At 42.6% G+C, this 16,931-nt stretch overlaps 1 protein-coding gene across 1 annotated transcript in view; it reads right to left on the bottom strand.

The window, feature by feature from the left end:
• Positions 1-16,931, bottom strand: part of COA1 (cytochrome c oxidase assembly factor 1) — a 222,686-nt gene that overhangs the window by 122,619 nt on the left and 83,136 nt on the right. The gene's annotated exons all lie outside the window — the stretch shown is intronic.

Raw genomic sequence — 16,931 nt, 5'->3', positions numbered from 1 at the left:
TRTATACGTACATTTGAAATGTGCTTACCAGGGCTACACCTGGCTTCCTAGAAAACAGCCTCCTCCTGCTTGATAACTCATCTACCTTTCTCTGCATTCTAAAGAAGCTTCTGCAAATTCTTCCACTTCTCCCTGCCATCTCCTGGTATGTCATTTCTTTGGTCTTTCACATGGACGTGTTCTCCCTTCCAGCAGTCAGAAAAATTTAGATTAGATGGCCCCAATACAGATGTTCTTACATGCTTATAAAAGATTTCCCAAGCTTTTTGTTGTTTAGGTATTATCCTAGCACATGCTAAAGCTGGGAATGGGAGTAAATRTATTTATAAATTGTGAGAGGAGTAAGGGTGCTCTTCTGAAAACAAAATTGGAGACATGAGAGCTGTTACAGTAAAAGTTGCCTATCATGCACAATCTGTAAAGAGGGAATTTCCACCATCAGAAAAAATGCAAAGCTGTGCAAATTGGGCCAAATCCCCAGATACTCACAGCAGATATACATAGGGGTCAGATCTTGTCATAGAAGCTTTGTGACAGTTTATGAAAAGGGGAACCTAGAATTTAACAGAGTGTGAGAAAGCCTCTTGAGACCATTCCCATTTTAGGCTACCCATATATGAAACCCTCTGGGGAAAGATAAAAACAGTACCTACAGATTGCAGGAAGTCTTGACACAAGACATGAAGACTACTTGGGAGGGGACAATGTTTCAGCTTCCTGCTACTAAAAATAGATAATGCAGTGATGGTAGCTTAAGTTAAAAGTAGCTGTGATAGTGAATTCCTTTACTGACCACAGAAGAAGAATCCACAAAAATAGCAGAAACRTATGAGGAACCCTATGAAAGTGTGTCAGTTATCTGAGGAAGGTTAAATGCAGTATCATGGGAGCACACTGGGCTAATGAGGAGACATGATGGAATATGGCTAATTAGTCCTTACCTTGGCTGAAAGATAAGCAGGCAAAGTGGGGAAAAAGTTCCAAGAACATTTGATTTGGACGTTATTTTACATATGATATGGTTTTCCTTACAGGCAAATATTGGGTAGTAAGTTGTACAGGGTTTTTTAAGTATTATTTTTCTCTTAGCTTTGCAACAGAACTTGATGAGTGGAAAGATGTCTTTTGGTACATTTATGGAGAGATTGTATGAGATACTTGAAATAGCAAGAAACTGGGCTTGATAACTCCGGAGATTTCCTGTAGGTTAATGGATGTAGCTCACATATAAGCTATGGTCTATGAATGAAGGTGAATGACTTCTGATTGGTGCATGAAGCCATGTTAAACCCTAATATGAGTTGTGTTGAAAGTTTCTTCATTTGGGTGGGCGATAATCCATGAACATGTGAGGGCTGGCAGTGGGTCTGTTGAGGTTTAAAGTATGAGAATTACAGCTATAGGCAACTAATTAACCTCGTTTAGGGTTAATGTGGAATGTTATATAGAGGCRTAGTAATGGGAGATCTCAGATCTGTATGCAATTGCAGACATCATTAAAGTACCCTTCAGGCTAAACAAAAGTAGCAGTCAAGCCCCTTTGTGTTATAAAAACAGCAGGGGTTGGGAAAATACGGGCAGCAGGCTAAGAGCAGGCTAGGACTAAGCCACTCTTGGTGGAGAACAATTGAGTACCAGCAAATGTGTTGGAGGGGAAAGCCTGAGGAAGGTCTGTGAAGAAGGTGTGACCTTGAGAGGAAGCAGAGAGCTTCTTGTRCTCAATGTTTTTAGAAGGATAATAAATTGTGACATTGAGTAAACTACAACAGGCAATTTCTTTGCTTCTACTTTGCTCAGGAAAACAGGACATTGCGTACAGCACTGCRATAAAACAAGATTATACTGAGAATTCATCTGCCTGGTGTCATCTAGAAATCTTATCCTACAGGGATCTCTGTATGACACTACATGCTGAGTGGCTAACCACATTCAGGCAAAAAGACAGCAGTGTTTTCCATGTGTATCTAGACTGTAGACTACTTTTTTTTCCTGATACCTTCGTTTACTCATTATAGATGAAGATTTTAAAAGTGCAGCACATAGTGCATGTGGCTGCTAGGCAGCAAGGAGTTTTCCCTGTGGTGCAGTGGTGGGATTCCTACATCTTTTTCCTGAAGACCTTGTGTCCCTCGCTGAGACAGGACTATTGTTGGGGGTGGGGAATGAAATGGCTTATGAGGGTTCATCAGAGCACTAAAGACCTTTGTAATTCCTTCACTGCATATAGAATAATCACAGGAAAAAGAAAGATGACAACTCAAGCAAAGGACAGAGCCTGTTGAACTGTGCCACCAGGTCAAACCCTACTGCCATCTCCTCCTTCCTGACCCATTCTTTCATCTCAGCATTAAGTGCCCACTTCCTGTAAATAGGTTTTTACCCTAGCCTACTCTCCTAATTCTCAAAGCTGTATGAGCTTGTTTATTTTTGTTGACTGCCTCCAAGAGAAGGCTTTAATACTTCATTCTTTGTAACTGAGAAGAGTAATTTTTCCAGACTCTGTATTATTCAAACAGCCAGACAATAGCCATCAGTCCTGACAATGCTAACTTGGCTTCTTCAGCCAGAAGCAAAATAGACGCAATGTGTTTTAACAGTAAGAGAGGGTGAAGGAGAACAATAGATTGACATAAATGCAAGTAAGACATGCTTTATAGGGGAGAGCTCACATCTGGTATCAGTAAACACAAATAGGAAGAATCATTTATCGTTTATCTCAGGACTGAGAAAATTGTTTGTTATTTTTCCTTCTTAGCAGAAGATGAAAGCACACAAAGTGCACATATCCTTGTGTTACATTAATTATTTCATTATAGTGAAGGATCAGTTTAAAACTTCATTAAAATCTAACCAGTGGAAAATAATATGATTCTGCTGGCATTTGATTTAATTAAAATCTGTAARTTAGGAATATTAAAATGTGTATTAGCTCTTGAAAGTCTTTGAAAGCAGCATCTGCCCATCTAGGCACTGTGCTTCACAGAGCAGTGTAGGCAGCACATGGACATGAGGAGTTCTTGGGGTCCTGACTCATTAAAGCTAAGTGACACCAGCAATAAAGGTGGCATTCACAGAGTAATTCAGTTTGGGGAGCAAAACACACTTGAATTAGTAAAGCAGGGTTCYACATTATCAAAATAAGTATTATTTGTTCAATTCAGTCTCAACAGTCCAAGAATCAAATTGATTCTCTGAACTATGAGAAACAATGGCTATGAGCCAAAGCCCGCCAAAAGCAAGAAAGAGAGCCCCTGCTGACTTCAATAGCTTGTTGGAGTGCACCCAATGCAAGTAAATGGCATTTTTCTAAAGTGAATTTCTTTTTCCTGTGGCAGCTTCACATTGTATTTTCCATTGTGGTTACCTTCATCTGTACACTCCYGTTCTTCTACATGTAATTTCAGACTCCTATTGTTTCCAATACTTTATAAGTTTGAATTGTCAGGATGGCTATCTCTGTCACGGCATACCGTGAATTGACCTAGTTAAAATTAAAGGTTGCCAGCCTAAATTAGATTAGGTTAGTCTAGTGATCTGAAAAAGCACTATAACATACTGTGTTTGTCTTTATTTCTGTGAGCAGGAATGGTTGAGTGAAAAGACAGCTATTAGAGCTACTCAGTTTACACTCCTATATTACAGGTCTGATGGCATMCTATTAGGATACAAAAAGACTAATTGATCAGTTATTTCAATCTGAAATACAATAATTCCACTGTTTTATTTTTAGTTATTAACATTTTGCATTCCATCTGAAAAGCATATAGGTCTAGTTATTAAGAAAGTAATACCATTTACTGACAGTGAAGGTATTTCTGCATTTTTAAGACCATCTACACTGTAAACCCTCAAGCCTGAGATACAAAAAGTATCTTATCCCTAGCTTTGGAGCTTGCAGAAAGTAGATAGCCTATCTAAGATTTCCTAAGATATTCTGTACTCCATATCTTAGCACAGGCACAAGCTCTCTCGTTCATGAGATATGAATACAGTACGCATAAGAAGGACTATGCATGTTACCAGCCTCGTCTACCAATAGATTTTTTAAATTTGTCTCTTCCCAGGCACAGTGTAAACACTTTGAGGCTGAGCTACTGCTGGAATAGTCATCTAGTCATCTTACGCTTGCACTCAAATCTTTCTTTTCTTTTTTCTTTCTTTTTTCTTTTTCCTTTATTTTCTTTTTTAACTGTGAAAAGCTAATCTAATGGGTTTTTTATGAAGGACATTTTATCCTATCAGTCCTATTGTCCATGTAAATACCTCTCACCACCACTRAAAAGGGAGAAAAGGATGACAGATTCATCCTAAATGGAGTACAGAAGCACTTTACCTTGGGAACTGCATCACTCTCCAGGCAGAATTCCTGCTAAGTTCAAGAGCAGATGTATTGATAATAATAAATAGATAATAATAAAAAATTAATGGTGACACTGTCACGTGCTGCTGTATACAGCTGTGCTGTGTGCACCTGGAAGCTGAGCAGTTTCACTGGTAAAAGCTGTATTGCCCTTGGCTTGTTGGTATCTGGCTGGCTGTCACTCCTCTGGCTAGAGCATGAGCATGTAAGGATTGTTACATTCAGCTGTAAGTTACCAATATTTCTCCTGTGTGCTACTACAGTTCCCCACAACTCTGTGTGTATTAGAGCATACATCTTTTTTCTCAAGCAATTTTTTTAACATTCACAGCTGCAGCCCAAAGATGGATCTTCTGGATCCATTTTTTTTAAGGTCTGCCATCCCCAAAACTGTTATTTTTTAAAATCTGTTTTCTTTTGTTATTTTTTAAAATCTGTTTTCTTTTCTTTTGTATGCTTTGGTGTATGTTGCTAAAAATTCAATCTATCTCTGTCAAAAGAATGCACCTGGGAATGTTTTTTTGATTGACTGTAGGATAGTTTGTTATTTTTTTAGCTATGGCTGCAAGTATATATTCTTAATGTTATTGGTGTGYCTTAGCATGCTATTTTATTCCTTCCTTGTGCATTGTCAGTTGCTATTAGGGAAAGAGAAGAGGCAGAAAGGAATGGGATGGCTGAAGAAGAGGCTAAGGATGAGAAGACTTGGAGCAATGAACAGGGAAACACTTTTTCCTCAATTTCTTTTTCTCTTGGAGGATCCCTAAGATGGAATCCTTGTTTGGGCTGTTTTTGAGCAGCACTCGGAAAGTTTCTGCTTTTCCACGGGGTCTGCATCATTTTAGGTTCCCACCTCAAACGCTTCACCAATTTATGCTTCTGGGAGGCTTTTATGGGAATGTCACACAGTCCTGACTATCAGACGAGATACTAGCCTATTATAGCATCCAGAATTGCATAGCAATGGTTGCTATGGAGGACAATCTTAGATTAGCAGCTTCCTTTGTCTTTTAATAGGACTGATTTGTCTCCATCCCTGTATCTCGGCAGGGTTATTTACCTGTGCCACATCCTTGCTCCTGCAATTCTTTTGTCATGTTCATAAAAAAAGCTTTATTTCTACAGCTAGGCTCACACTGCACCTCCTATGTCTGCAAGGCAAGAAAATCCAAATCTTCTTTCCTAAAACATAAGTAAGCCCTGGAGTGTACTCATAATGTAGTTTCTCACAAGCGGACTTGCTAGAAGAGAGACCATTGCAAGAAGTGGGCATGGGAGCATAAATACAGATTTTAATGATAGGACTTGAAATTGACTGAAGGCCAGGCAAATATGTGCTAATATAAGGCAAGTCATGCTTGTAAAATCTAGTATAGCTGAAAACAGAGCTGCTTTAAAGTTATTTAACAATGAACAGCAAGCTGCAGCAGTTGGGCATAGCCAATAAGGAGTGCCTCAGATAATAAAAGCTGTAGTGGAATTTAAATAGGTGTGAGATGTTTGTCCACGCTGAATAGCATCAGCAGCTTGTTAAGGCCAAGCAAATAATAAATCACTGACTTCGACAGACTTTATTGTTTACTAAACACTTACATTCAGATTTACACAATGAACTGGACCGATAGCATACATGTTAATTTAGTAAATTGATACGCCTCAGCTGAAGGACCTATCTTGATTTACGTGATAAGCACTCTTAAAGCAAATCAAGGTAGTTGCCTTATGCAGGGCCTTACATGCTTCACTACCTGCTTGCATGCTCAACCCACAGAGAAATTCTTGGCTTTGATCATAAGGCTTTCTGAAGAAGGAAGTCATCCTTCATAGAATCATAGAATCTGTAAGGTTGGAAGGGACCTCTGGAGATCATCTAGTCCAACCTCCCCACTCAGCAGGGGCACCTAGAGCATGTTAGACAGGGTTGCATCCAGGTGGGCCTTGAAGATYTCCAGAGAAGGAGACTCCACAACCTCTCTGGGCAACSTAGTCCAGTGCTCCGTCACTCTCACAGGGAAGAAATTCCCCCTCACGGTCAGGCAGAACTTCCTGTGCTTCAGTTTCTGCCCATYGCCTCTTGTCCTGTCACATGGGACAACTGAAAAGAGTTTGTGCCCATCCCCTTGACACCCTCCCTTCAGGTACTTATACRYATTGATAAGATCCCCCCTCAGGCTTCTCTTCCCCAGGCTGAAGAGGCCCAGYTCTCGCAGCTGTTCCTCATAGGGCAGGTGCTCCAGCCCTCTAATCATCTTCATAGCCCTACAATGGACTCTCTCCAGTAGCTCCATGTCTCTCTTGTTCTGGGGTCCCAGAACTGGATGCAGTACTCGAGATGAGGCCTCCCYAGGGCTGAGTAGAGGKGCAGGATCACCTCCCTCGACCTGCTGGCAACACTCTTCCCAATGCATCCCAGGATACCATTGGCCTTCTTGGCCACAAGGGCACATTGCTGGCTCATGGTCAACTTGTCATCCACCAGCACTCCCAGGTCCTTCTCTGCAGAGCTGCTCCCCGAAGGTCAGCCCCCAGCTTGCACTGTTGCCTAGRGTTATTTTTCCCTAGACGCAGAACCCTGCACTTGCCCTTGTTGAACCTCAKGAGGTTCCTCTCTGCCCARCTCTCYRGCCTRTCCAGGTCTCYCTGAATGGCAGCACAGCCCTCAGGTGTGTCAGCCACTCCTCCCAGCTTGGTATCATCAGCAAACTTGCTGAGGAGGCACTCTGTCCCCTCATCCACGTCATTGATGAATAAACTGAACAGGATGGGACCCAGTACTGAGCCCTGGGGGACGCCACTAACCACAGGCCTCCAACTGGACTCCACGCCACTGATGACRACCCTCTGAGCTCTGCCATTTGGCCAGTTCTCAGTCCACCTCACTGTCCACTCATCTAATCCACACTTCCTGAGCTTACCTAGGAGGATGTTATGGGAGACAGCGTCAAAAGCCTTGCTGAAGTCAAGGTACACAACGTCCACTGCTCTCCCCTCGTCTACCCAGCCAGTCATTCCATCAGAGAAGGCTATCAGATTGGTTAAGYAGGATTTCCCCTTGGTGAATCCATGCTGACTGCTCCCGATCACCATCTTCTCCTCCGTACGTCTGGAGATGACATCCAGATTGAGCTTTTCCATCACCTTTCCAGGGATGGAGGTGAGGCTGACYGGTCTATAGTTGCCTGGGTCCTCCTTCTTGCCCTTTCTGAAGACTGGAGTGACATTGGCTTTCTTTTAGGCACCWCTCCGGTTCTCCAGGACCTTTCAAAGATGATGGAGAGCAGCCTGGCAACAACATCCACYAGCTCCCTCTGTACCTGTGGATGCATCCCATCTGGGCCCATGGATTTATGGACGTCCAGCCTGCYCAGAAGGTCTCTAATCCTATCCTCCTCAACCAAAGGAAAGTCTTCCTTCCTGCAGACTTTCTCCCTCAGGTCCAGGCTCTGGGATTCATGGGGGCTGCCCTTAGCAGTGAAGACTGAAGCAAAGAAGGCATTCAGTAATTCTGCCTTCTCTGTATCCCCTGTCACCAGGGCCCCCACCCCATTCAGTAGCAGGCCCACATTTTCCCTAGTCCTCCTCTTGCTACTGATGTATTTGAAGAAGCCCTTCCTGTTGTCCTTAACATCCTTTGCCAGACTCAATTCCAACAGGGCCTTAGCCTTCCTYGCAGCATCTCTACACCCTCTGACTGCATTCCTATAGTTCTCCCAAGTAACCTGTTTCCTCTTCCACATTCTGTGTATTTTCTTCTTCTGTCTGAATTTGGCCAAGAGCTCCTTGCTCACCCATGCAGGTCTCCTGCCCTTTTGCTGCCCTTCTTACTCATAGGGATGCACCGCTCTTGAGCTTGGAGGAAGTGATGTTTGAATATTAGCCAGCTCTCCTGAAGAAGGAAATCCTGATGGTTGGAGACATGCCTTTTGAGGGAAAAAGACCTATCTAGTATCTTCATTGAAGAGACTGAAGCCTGCCACAATCTGCTGAGCTTCTTTCTTCAGTCTCAACATAGAGATCACCCCACTGTTCATATTTCAGCAAATCTAGAGCTTTCTTGTCCACAACCTCTCCACATCCACTTAGACTGCAAAAGTTGCCCCTATGCCAGTGCTCGTATCAATGCTGTGTTTCGTGCTTAAGTGGTTTAGCACCATGAAGCTTAACCCATAGGCAAGTGTTTGGAGAYCCCACCCAAAGAATAAAGACCACATCCTATCTCCTTTAGTCTTCATTTGCCTTCCCTGACTCACTATGTCCCTTGAAAATCTCCTCGTCTGAGAGCTCACACATTGACAGACCTGTCCGGAGTTCACACACCATGACTCATAACTCTGCTATACCTCATGCCCTCTGTGCCAGCTTTGCAGAAGATCTACCTGCCTGGTATTTTTATCTAAGCTGTGTATTCATACCATCAAGACTGCTTCGCAGACTTGGCTGGTAAGTAGGCTTTGTCTGTATTATTGAGGGGCTTGAGTACCTACCAGCTGCACTTACAGATCACCATTCAAAGAAGGAAAGCTTACTTTTTTTTATCTCCATTGACTTCCAACTGTTCTCTGAGCTTCTTTTGAATTTTCAGGAAGCTGAGAGCTGAGATATAGCCTGAGAAGGAGATATACTTGCTTCCCCCTTTTGGCTGTGCATGCAACAGCAGAGGGAAGTGGGAAGAGAAAGAACGTGGGAGAATAGGTGAGTAGAGATGCCACTGTGGGTGATATGGAGGCAAATATTGCTTAACTAAATTTTACRTGTGTTTGACTGTATAGGCAATCACAAAGAAGGCTGATTAAAGGTTAAATAATCTTCCTTTTCAAAATGGACCCCATGAGGCTTTGAAAGATTGCTACAATAGACCAAACGAATAAGATCATTGTATGGTTTTTGTAACAGCCCTACATATTTTCCATTATCAAAAATATTTTGTTTTACAGATCAGATCTCCCATTAGTACTGTTATGATTTCTTGTCATTCTGACGGCAGTTGCATTTCATCCCTTGTGATTTCTAGAATATGTCTAGTGTTGATTTTGCAGCCAAGCAACAGCTTCTCTTCCTCTCTCACTACAATAAGAGAAAAATGGAGATTGCTGGGGGTGCATTAGTTAATAAACACTTTGCCCATAGTTCCCTGAGAACTGGTGTATTTTTCCATCTTTATTTAATGAGGTGTTATTTCTCACATTGAAATATCCAAGCTATGGTGGGAAAGGAATTCTCAGAGTGCTACAGAGAGATTCACATTAGAGGGGAAAAAACATAAAATGCTTACTACTTTAAATGGAGAAGGAAATCCCCCATTAGGCAACTTACTTCATCTTTCTGTTTGACTTAGAGCTGAAATCTAAAACCTGATTCTCTTTTTCCACTGGTTTTACATTTGTGTCATTGACTTCAGTGAAATTAATCCCAACTTACATGGGTATGAGAAGAATGAGCTCACCAAGGTCTCATTATTCCAGACTCTAACTGATGAGCTTTATATTCTTCAGCTACTAGGATGCTGTAAGGGTTTAGAGACTCCATTCACAGCACAGACAGGAAGACAAGATAAGATAATGGAAAACTAAGCTGCTCCAGACTATTTTGTTTCAGAGAGTTTGTCTTCACAGGCCATGGGGGATAGTTTTGCATTTCCATTATGCCACCATGTGCTTAGAATTGCATTCTCTAGGCATTTTTTCCAGAGTGCTAAGAGACCTCACTTAAGACTGTCAGGATAAACAACATATTCCAGGCAATGATCAGTTCTAGTTCTTTGTTTCTGCCAACATCCCTTTCCTCTCCTCATCCCTTTCCTTTTAACACTTAGGTTGAATCAAACCATATTTTTAGATCAATGGGCTGTTCTGCAGAAGAAATTAGTGGTGAGCAAAAAAGAGAGCAGGTAACTGCTGATAGGGGTGCACAGACATTCAGCTAGAGCATACTTTTTCCATTTGCAGTTTGCTAAACTACCTAACAAAAAAATCTGGACCAAAAAGTGTTTTGGTATATTACCTATTTATGTGTAAGTTACAACTGGATTACGAAACTTTGATGATGGCAGGCAGCAGGTTTTGGTTTTATGCTTGGCAACACAGCAAGGGCATAGTGGGAGAGGGACCACCACCCCCTACCCCTGTCTCTGAATCACAGGTCCTCACTTTTCCAAAGGAGGACACAAACTGCATTTGTGTTATCTGCTCCAGGTTAGTACCGCCCTGTGGCGTGTATACCATCTGCAGTACAAGCATCACCGGCTAGCGACTGCTGTTTCCTATCATTTCCACTTGTGCTCACCATACTGCTTATGTTCATAGCACTTTGTTGCACYGTACCTTTCTCCTCAGATTCCCTTCCTGTTTGCACTTCCCTTTTCCTCTCATGGTTTCTAAATCTTTCTGACAAAATCTGACTCATTTTCTGACTCCAATTCTATCTGGCAAAGTTAGGCTCTTTCATCTGATCTTCATGTCTCCCATGGATGAAATACCGTCCTGTCTTCTATTAACAGACAGCTACATCATCTTCTGCTCTGCAATGGGCCTCCTGCACCTTTGTTGAAACCAGTCCCTTTCTGACAAACTTTGGATCTTTTCCTGTACCTTATTTGGTCTTTGTATTCTCAGTCTCTTTATGCCGCCTTTGAATTGCTTGTGAGGAAGAYAGAAGAAGCAGATTGTAGTTACTGCTCTGATTCGGCAGCATTTATGCACTTGCTGTGCACAGATCTGAGGTGATGAAGAACAAGGTCTAGCTCCAATAGCTTGTTTTTAGCCTTCTAACTGTCTRTTGAAATCAATGCTAGAAGCCCAAATAGGAATTTGGAGCCTAAATGTTTTGTTGGCTGAGCTTGGTCCTACAACAATATCCCGAATGAGGTTATCCTTCCTTAATCCTTCCACCAAGTAAACATTGGACCTTTCAGCATGGACTGCAGAGAGTCTGCATTTACAAATGGTCCACCTTTCATGAAAAAAATAATCACTTTGAGATCCTGAGTACTATAACACAAAGTATTAGTATCTTTGCTATTTGAGAGGATAAGTTTCATTTTTGATTGAAAAAAATGAACAAAAAGCATTTGATTTGATTGATATGGCTATTCTGSTTGCATTGTGTAGTACGTTTAATCAGTAAGTTTCATCCTTCTGAATACTAATGATCATCTTTTACTCTTTAAAGTACTATTTATTGTAGAATTGTTCATTTGATGTGATGGACAAATAGCTGACTGTGCCAAGAGACTGAAAGTCACAAAATGTGACCAGTGCTATGCAAGCAACCACTAGTACATCTTTACTTTATAAATAATCACTGTGTCCTTCATTTCTTATCAAATCTGTTAGATATAGTATGTTTTATTGGAAACGTTGTCTTAAGTGGTCACAGTTATTCCAAAGTGGTAGCATAGAGTAACTATGACCACTAAGGACATTTATTTGGAAATTTCAAAATACAATCCAGTAAGAAGTCATTTTGTTTCTTTTTAGTGATTTTTAATTTTGGCAGTTACGGAAAACTACCTGCATTCTGACCTTTCTATGTTCTTTGTGGATATAAATGGTGAGGCTGGCATTACACGAAAAAGAAAAAAGTATGTGGATGTATTGGACTACTAAAATATAAACAAGGTAATTCTTTTTTTTTCAGACTCGTGCTGTTCAGCTCAATAATAGCTTTACATATTAAAATTAGGTTGTAGAGGATATAAATATTTACATCTCAGTGCCATCTCTGGATCATCTCTCTAAACTTCCAAAGAGCCTTACCAAAGTAATACTATTGAAGATGCAGGCACTGGGAGCAATATGCCACTGAACTTGGAGTAGGATGTTAAAATTTAGAAAAGCCCCTGAATCAGATGCAAAAATTTTCTTGAAAGTCAGTCACGATGGGTGGAAGTGATGAAAAAAATTAGTCTGTATTATTCTGGGAAGCTGRATAATAATTTAGCTATTATTCTGTCAAGAGAATACATCATTGTATAAACTTACCCTCTGCTACCCGTTAGGAAAACAGGCACACATTTTTTCAGTAAATGTCCCATGTGTCTTGAAAGAGGCATAGGCTATTTAGATTAAATAAAAAATACTGAGATGAATAGAATGCCTTGGACACAATACAGAAGCTGCAGAATTATGACATAAAATTTGTCTTGGCTGATTAATGCTGTATTCATGAATACAATATTTTTTTGCCTGCTTTCAAATGAGTAATGCTAATGTAGTTTCTCAACAGGATTCAGTGACAACTTTGGAAGGCTGAGACACTTACTGAGTATTTTATGTAATTTATGATTGTTTTTTCTTGTGACACTGACAAGGATATTCTCATTCATGTAATTATTAAAAAGCATCTTAATATATATTTGAGGTGATCCTACACTTAAAATACAGAGTTTGGAAAACAAACAGGAGTTTTACGAACTTTTAATAGGACAGGAGTGGGGGGACTAATGGCACAATTTAATAAATACAAAATAGTAGATGTGCACAACTACTTGCACTTCATAAGCCAATGATGATACTGTAATAGTTTGTTTATAACAAAGTTGTTACCTGCTTCACACACAGCCCCTGTAGAATCAAGTATTTCTTAACAGTATTAGAAACAACTATACCAACATAAATAAGAAATCCCTCAATAAAAAGCAGTTGATAAGCCCTATATGTTTTTAAAATACTTACCTGTGTGGCTTCAGAAGAAATAAGGCCTACATAATACACTCACTCAAATATGTGTCCACTCACTCATAAATGTCTTGTGTGGGAGTCCATCCTGGTAATTTTTGTACCTGTTGTTCAATTTCAAATGAACCTGGGAGAGGAGTGATAATTTTAAAGATAGTTTGTTCTTTTAAGTTGTAGGAAATAGCGATGGTTGAGAAAAAGAAATATGTTTCCATTAGTACCTGCATTGAGAGAAAGATGGCAATATTATTATGGAACATCTAAGAGTCCACTGAGGAGAGGGACATTCAGCTGCAGTAAAAGCCTTGATCAGATGAAATTAAGCTACATTAATGCTGCTGCTCATGCAACTGATTTTTTTTTTTATATTTTTTTTCTAAGCATAGATGCTGGGCACTCTGGAAAATAAAGCTGTTTGAATGCTATATCTTAAGAAAGACTGGAATCAGAACGTGAAGTACAGGGCTGATTTTTACACAGAGACCTTGCTTGCGACAAAAGGCTTCTCCCATTTTATTGTTCTGTCAAACTGGTACAATATGTGCACCCTGCCTGCCTTGCTGATGAGCTGCAGAGTGATGGATAGAAAGTGTTCATTTATTGCATAGACAACTTCTGAAGGGCTCTGCTGCAACTCACGCTTTTGCAGAGAAAATGCCACATGCTGGGCAAAGCTCATTCATACCCTAACTCCATTAAAGTTAATGGGTTTACCCCAGGGATGAAGATGTTTCCTTGAATCTAGGTGAAAATGAAAGAAGACATCACTTAAGKGAGCCTGGAAATGGCTGAAATGAAATCAGAAATTATTTATTCCTAGGCCAGGAACTTCTTTTCCTTTCTGAGTTTATATCTTGACCTGCAAATAATTTTATAGCTCAGGATATCCATACCTTTATCTAAGTATGGCTGTCAAGCATCTGCTTGAGACTATGCTGCTTCCTCTTCCTTCAGCCCACTGCCTCGATCTCACTGTTGTTCATCTTCCTACTGGAAAAACAACATTATTTTTTTTTCTTTCTTGCGCCAGCTGAAGTCTTCACAGAATCACAGAATGGTTGAGGTTGGAAGGGACCTYCGGAGATCATCTAGTCCAACCCCCCTGCTCAAGCAGGGTCACCTAGAGCAGGGTGCACAGGATCACATCCAGGTGGGATTTGAGTATCTCTAGAGAACGAGACTCCATAACTTCTCTGGGCAACCTGTCACCCYCAGAGTAAAKAAGTTTTTTCCTCATATTCAGAAGAAGCTTCCTGTTTCCTTTTACTAGAAAAAAATATTCTAATAATTTCTTGATTCTCAGCCTACACTAAGACCAGTAGTGTTATACGTGTTAATAATTAAATGAAATACATCTCATAGATGGCTTTTGCCTACCTAGGTATATTTGACGGTGGGTCATCAACTGAAAGTGCAGGCAGAGTTGGCTTTTAAGAGTAGGAATGTCTTCAATCACAAGCCTCCTGGTTCTTCCCTCTTTTCTCTATGCCTTGACTTGCTCTCACTAGGGCTTCTGTTTTCATGGTCCTTCTAGAATTTTTGCCACTGGAATTTCTGCCATCTCCAGGCTGCTGCAGAACCCCTGCCAGGAAATACAACAGCAGCGCAGAGTGCCCATGTCCAGCACAGAGGCTCCAACTCACTCCACACCCCTCAGTGTGTCACACTGTTTGGCTTTTGCATGAAGAGTCATCGTGCCTCAGCGTGCTCCCAGAACATTGTCTCGTAGGTCTTTTAAAATCACAGAAATTAGGGATGGGAAGTGAGTTTAGTTTTAAAACCATTCATGAGGGTAGGGCTCTGAAAACAACTGATAATCCACTAGATTAGACAGCAGTGCATGTCTTTTTCAAAATTAAGACCTGGAGCCTTTCTGAAGTAGTTACTGACTTTATATTTGTATGATGAGATAACATGAGCTGATTTATATTAGGTGATACCTCATATATGATGTATCTTTATAGCCCAGGTTCTGGAAAACGTGGCTTTTCAGTTCAGACTAGAGTCTTGTGTGTATAGCTCAGAAGTTACCTCCTTCAGTCTTTATTGTCAGACAAAATCATGGTTTTCACATCTCCTTAGGCATCTTCTAGCAAATTCAGTTAGAGATGTGAATATTTATCTGGAAAGTACACCTCACAGTTCCCCACTGGCTGGCGTCACAATAGAGACTTCAAAATCGATGGTCATTCCAGAAAAACTTGTGCAGGCTGCCTCCGAGTACACAGTATCACGTAATGCACGGGCATTTCTTAAAGCTTACAGATACTTCTTATATAAAGAATGTATGGTCTGAGCCTGAGAGGAGATATGATTAACAGTTCTGGCTGTAATCATTTCATAACTGYCCAAAAGTTCACTGTCCAGAAATAYATAATCAGCATTGCATTTGGCATGAGGACATGACAAGTTTCTTTCTTGAAGACTATGACAATAGTGGAGTGCTGAACCAAAGAATCGTATGTTGTGAGGATATGCTAATAGATTTTAAATAGCTAGATCACTAACGGATAGTAGGAGGGTACACCTCCATCAGAACTACTGCCTGGAAATCCCTCTCTTCCAGAGGGAAACAAGAGGAGGYTGGAGTGTTTCCCCATCTTTCCATATTGATATCTGTTCTCCTGAGCCTGCCTCTTCTATAAACCTTCGGCAGGACACCTAGCTAAACTCCAGTCCCTTCTAAATTTAAAGAACAACTGAGTCTCTATCCCACTGAATGGATGGCCATGTCTGGTTGTGGTCCAGGTAGAAAAGGGCTCGGAAAAAGAGGCTCTAAGCACCACAAAAAAGGTGGTAGTAAAGAAAACACCCATAACTGAACTGGCCGTCTGTCACTGGCCTGGCTGCAGAAGCCTGAGGGCATCTCAGGTCTAGTTTATAAGGAAAGTCCTGGGAGTCTTTTTGGAGAACATGACCCAACACACTGAGCAAATGAAAGACCCTGACTGCAACAGGCACCGTCTGTCCTCGCAAGTGCCAAAGCTGCACCCCGTGCACATTCGGCGCAGGCCTGTCCAAACAGCACCCGCTCCCGTCCAAGGGGCTCACCGCAGCAGTGCTGTTTGCTTTGGCTTTTGTTGCCCTTGCTCATTTGTTTCCCGGCGCTGCTGCTTCCCGCCCTCCTAGCAGCAGCGTTAYTTTGTGCTACACCTTGCTGCCTCTCCCCGCCTGAGGCCCTGCTCCGCGGGCAGCAGTCCTGGCTCCCCCAGGTCCCCTTCCTCCTCTTCCTCRGGGCCTCCCCATCGCCACCCACCATTATTTTGGCCTATTCCAGCCCAGACCCCGGGATCCACCTTGCTACCAGCCCGGCGGCACCTGAGATACCCCGACTGGCTCGTCGGGACCGCAAATAACCCACTTGGCGCCGGGTGGCTGGGGTTTCACGGGGTGGGCACGAGGGGCAGGCGGCGGGGGGCTTTGCGCTAAGGCGGCGCGGGCTTTGTCGCCGCAGGCTCGCCGGGGCGCCTGCCTGCCTTCGGGGCCGGACACCCGCCCGGGGCTCACGCCGACGCCGGGCCTCCTCGGCGCAGGTAGGGCGGCGGGGCGGAGAGTTTGAGGGGGAGGGCCGGCGGGACGGGATAGGGACGGTGCCGGGCGCTCCCGGCGCCGAGAGGTGCCTGGCCCGAGGCCCACGGAGGGCCGTGGGTCCCCGGCCGAGCAGGGGCCGGAGCCGTTAACCCCCCCGGGGGACCGTTAGCCCACGCGGGTGGGGGCTGTTAACCGTCATGGGGGAAAATTAGCCCACATGGGGGACCGCTAACACCTCTGGGGGGCGTTAGGCCAGATGGGGACTGTTAACCGCCCTGGGTGACCGTTAACCCCTGCGGGGCGCCGTCACCCCGCCCGCCGGGCCGGGGGCGTCACCGCCCCCTGGCGGGCCGGGGCCGGGGCCG

Source organism: Rhea americana, unplaced genomic scaffold, assembly GCF_003343005.1.
Source record: "Rhea americana isolate MKP2758 unplaced genomic scaffold, rheAme1 scaffold_62, whole genome shotgun sequence".
NCBI classification, from domain to species: domain Eukaryota; kingdom Metazoa; phylum Chordata; class Aves; order Rheiformes; family Rheidae; genus Rhea; species Rhea americana.
This window is presented reverse-complemented; position numbering and strand designations above follow the sequence as displayed.